General features: G+C 40.4%; 1 pseudogene; it reads right to left on the minus strand.

The window, feature by feature from the left end:
• Positions 1–2,859: 2,859 nt before the first annotated feature.
• On the minus strand, positions 2,860–2,978 carry LOC111736336 (annotated as a pseudogene).
• Positions 2,979–5,081: the final 2,103 nt, after the last annotated feature.

The following is a 5,081-nucleotide window of genomic DNA, read 5'->3' on the forward strand; positions in this document are numbered from 1 at the left end:
GACTTTTTATCATGCCTCACATAAGCAAATGCTGCACTAAATATATATTCCAAATGCATTTTATCAGGAAGCCAGAGCAACACCAGCATTTATGCTCAGGCTAATGCTCTATTATATGGATTATAGTCAATGGAATAAAATGAATATTCTCTACCACAACTGAATAGTTCTTTATACAGTTTTTAATGAGATTCCGCCCAGTGCCATAGCAGTACTTATGTAATTACTCTATATAACTCTGCCAGCAAGGAGGGAATGAAATCTCCTTATCAGGGTATTGCAAACCAATAACACCTCAGCAGACTGTCTCTCTCAGTGCACTGTTGCATTTTGGAGAGTCTGGGAGCGCGGCCATAATGCAGAGGGAACGCTTGGGTGACTGAGGCTTCAGCACTGCAGAATAGCTTTCAGGGATGAGGGCTGCACTTTTCTAAAATTTCTCAAGAAAACGTTCTGTGTAAAAGGGAGCCTGCATTTTCTAAGCTGGGTCCTCTTTTGTCAAGATGGTCAAAGGGACATGTGTGGCCAGTGTGCCACCTTGCCCAGAGGCTACTGAAATCAGTTTTGTTGGAACTCTGGGACAATCCATCAGGGAAGGGGAATGAGCAGAAGAGGGGAATGAAGTTGAAAAATAGTTTGTTTGCTTCCTTGAGGAAAACTGTAGGTCAGCAGAAAGCCGAATAAAAAGTGCTGCTGACAAAGTGGTTGAATCTAGTCTTGGGAAATTATCTAAATTAGGAAATGGGCCTCTGACCCCTATAGCAAGGGAACTTTTTAAGGGCTGGACCTTGAAAAGTTCCACTGAGGCTATGTCCTCTGGGCCTAAGCATGACTTTCTTCTCTACCTGCAGTTCTGCTTCAGACTGTGAGAGGTGGAAGCCCAGAGCAGACACCAGGGCCAGTATGAAATCCAAGACCACAGCCCGGGGACTTGCCCACCAGGCCTGCCCAGTGAAGGAATTCAATCAAGAGATAAAGGAATTCAATTCAAGCCCAGTCTTGATATCTGCTAACGAGTTCTCAGAGTATTCCCAGGGAAGCAAAAGTCCATAGAACCTGCCAAAGTATGGAGTGGGGGAGAGGGCCACTGCCTCACAAAGTCCTTGCTTCTGCTTTCTGGGCTTCCCTCCCGTAATGTGCCTGCCCTCAAGCAAGGCCCAGTCCTTAGTGGCAGAGGTGGGCAGGGTGAGGAGGCAGAATTGGGAAGCAAGTGTCGCTCCTGCTCCACAACCAAAGACCGACAATGACAGGCTTGGTCAGACAGCAATAGGAAACACAAATGGAGAACCCTATTCTCGTGATTCGCACTGTAGATTACTTTGTTCTATACAGTCCACCTCACTACTGAACATCAGATACCATGTTGCTCACCAAGCCGTGTAGAGCCTTCTTTGCTCTTTATATACCTGCCCTTCACACTCACTTCTCTCACATTTTATCTCCAGCTTCCCCTGAGGGTAACAACAATATCTCACACATTACTACAATTTACACTCCTTGTGTTAACAGAAAGACTGCTTAGCAAGTTTCCACATTGTAGCTTTCATTTGTTACTTCCATGGGTGATATTATTTGCACTTAGGTATATTAATAGTAAAACTCTAGTAATAATAATACTCAGCACATTTTTAACCCTTCAAAAGGCATTCTCAGCTATTATGTGATTTTACAGTTTCACAAAAAATTTGCAAAGATCCGGCAGGATAGGCTTTTTTCCTAATTTATAAATGAAGAAAAGCTAACCTCAGATGTTAAGTGACTTGCAAAAGTTTATGGCACAGGTGAAACCAATTCTCAAGTTTTTTTGATCCTTACTCAAGGACTTATTCCATGAAAAAGTTCCATGCTACCTGGGTGGAATGATCATCACGGACGAAATTTGGCAGAGCTGGCCAAGCTGCACGTGATGGGAAGAAAGCTACTCAGCCAAGCCTTGTCAGTGCCCAGATTCAATTAAACATCATCAGGAAAAGGGCTATTCAGTTTGTGCACTTCTCATCTTCCTGCTCTCAGGCTGTCACTGGGGACTGGCACAGAACCCGCACTGACTGTGATCCAGGGCATTCTTCTGGGCCAGAGACGCCCCTGTCTGTATGATTACCCAGGAGATGGAGGCCTCCTGGAGGCTGAAGCCCAAAGCAGATGGGCAAGCTCATCAGTGCACTCGGCACTGTCCCTGGCCCACGAGGATCTGTGAGAGACAATGATTCAAAGGCTATGTTTACAGACCACACGTTATTCGGTTGGCTGTATGTGTTTCCCTACCCCAAATACAGGGGTTGAGTGAGGACAAATGAGAATTTGGGGTCAAAGTAACATGAGTAATATTAAAAGGTAGGCTTAAATATGACTCAGCAAAGATAAACAGGGCTTTTACTCACCCCAACGTCATCCCAAAACGTGTAGGTGATAATCTGTGTGGGGAAGAAGAATTGACTCATTCTGGTGTGTCCTACCTGAACAACAACTATGACATTTTCCTTAGCAGTTCTGTAGCATCTCTTTGTATGGAGCTTGGCACTTACCACATCCACGTTCTCTTGACTGGATGAAACAGCCTTGTCTAATAGGGGATGAAAGTCCATGCCCTTGAATAAGACTGCTCCCAGCACCCTGCAAGGCCTAAAATGAAATTTATCTTTCTTCATGAAATCTTTTCTGATTCCTCCCAATTATCTATATCTCCTTTCTTTAAGGGTTCAAAAATATTTGTCTCTAAATTCATGTGTTTTTTTTTTGTTTTTTTGTTTTTTGTTTTTGTTTGTTTTTAGGTGAGGCGACCCTTGGTTGACCTCACAGATTGCAAGGACCTTGTCAGCTTATAATCCCTTTTGTTTTTTTTTTTTTTTAAATATTTTATACCTATAGCACCTGGTCTTCCTAGGTGGTCTCCCATCCAAGTACTAACCAGGCCCAACCCTGCTTAGCTTTTGAGATCAGACAGGATCGGGCTTGTTGAGGATGGCATGGCCATAGACAACTCATGTTTTTTTTTTTTTTTTTTAACAGACATTTGTGCAGTAGGCTCATTACTCCACAAGGAATAATTATTAGATTATATTCCTTCAGGGTAGGAATTGTGTCCCACTCATTGTTTAATCATCCCAAGGCCTGGCAATAATGCCTTGGCCGTGGTGAGTGCTCCATGAATACTGTTTACCAGACATGAATTATTTTCTCCCTACATCTCTGCTGGAACCTCTCACAGTACCTCTCGGGCATCCTCTCAACTCATCCTGGGCATAGTGAGTGCCCCTTTCCCCCGCTCCATGGAAGTAATTAAGCAGAGGAGCAGGCTTCATCTCTTAAGGGTGTGGTATAAGCAAAGTTGGACAAATCTAATTTGGAGTTTGGATTAGGTGACTGCTAAGGTTCCTTCTAGTTTTTAAACTATAATTCTAAAATTTTGACGAAATGAAAATAACAGGATAGTGAATTGGGAGAGGGAATAATAAACACGGAATTAATGAAAAAAACAAAAAGTTGGGTATGTTCCAGGCCAGGGAAAACACCAAATATTCAGGGAAGGTGTTTTGCGGATCATATAATTTAAGTTGCTCTGTGAATAATGAGAAGAATACTTATCAGAGAAAGTGAGGTGTTTCTAATACAACTGGGTCTGGTATAGGAAATATCTTGAAGTGAGATCAAATGAATATAGAGTAAATCTGATGAGAGTACAATAAAAGCAATGAGGTAGTCTGAAACAGTGATAATCTGAAAAGATAGTGAACTCAAAGATACCGTGTGTGTGTGTCTTTGTATGTCTAGGTAGGTGTGCTGTATTAAGTATAGACTTCATAATCAGATTAGTATGGAATCCTGGCTGCTATGCTTACTAGCTGTGTGACACTGGATAAATTATTTAACTTCTCTAAGTTTTAGTTTATTTATGTTTATCATGAAGATATATATATATATATGAGATTAAATGAGATAAATGATATAAAATGATTAGCCCTCATTCATTTAACAGATATTTTTTGAGTATCTTGTATGTGCTAGGTAGTATGCTAAGCATTTTACATGATAATAATCAGAAAATGGAAGCTATAATTATTATTAGCCAAAAGGACTAATAATAATTAGTCTCCCCTTCCTGCACCCCCCACTGCAAATTATGTCCCTTTCAATTCTGGAACTTAGAAGAAAAAAATAGCATTTTATTGTATATGCGAGTTCATTTATTTGTTTTTGGTATATTTTGCTTAAAAAAATAAGACAAATCAAAAATTTGTCCTCAGCTGTAGGGACACTATAAATGTAAATTATGTAACAAGAATTTTCTTAAAGTCTTTTTAACAGAGGTGTAATCAAAGAGCCAAACACAGATCCTTTCCTCCTCTTGGAAAGCCGTTTCCTGACATGCTACCCAAAGAGACATTTGGAAAGGGACATGCATGGTTATGTGTCCCCTCTCCAGGGACAGTCTTCTCCCTTGGATGTGAAACAGGGTTTGGCAGCTGCTCAGTATCATTAGACCAAGGGCAAGTCAATTGCTCTCTCAGGCTTAAAATAAAGTTATCATCTCAAAACAAAAATATTAAGCATTTGACCAGGAAAAGTAAGCCAATGGATATCCAATTATCATGAGAGATCTCTTGCTGATCTTATGAGGTTTCTGAAAGTCTAATTTGTATTTATGTATTTGTATGTATGTCTGTGTATACATACCTATGTATGGTATTATGGAGAAATTGCTGAAAGGCACCTGCTTTGCAAAAAGTGCTGTTTTGTGTGTACATCAGCAAACCATAAAAACTTGAGTGGCATTTATTTTTGCTAAGCGTACAACTTCTTAATACAATTCACGAGCAATCAATCTCTGGGGTAAATATATTAGTTTCTGACAAAGGAGCAAGCTATTCTTATGTATGTTGTAATGTTTTCCAATGGACCGTCTACTCTTAACTAAGAATAAGGTAGCAACTTCAGAGACCGTTTTCTTGAGGTCTTGGCTATATAAAAAAACCAAAGTGTTTTCAGAATTTCAGGTGGATATTTTGGGACCCATATGGGGTTCAGGTATTTTGGTGGAAGTCACCCACAGATAAGGCAAAGACATAAGGATTATGTAACTG

This window comes from Pteropus vampyrus, unplaced genomic scaffold (assembly GCF_000151845.1).
Source record: "Pteropus vampyrus isolate Shadow unplaced genomic scaffold, Pvam_2.0 Scaffold19, whole genome shotgun sequence".
Lineage (NCBI taxonomy): Eukaryota > Metazoa > Chordata > Mammalia > Chiroptera > Pteropodidae > Pteropus > Pteropus vampyrus.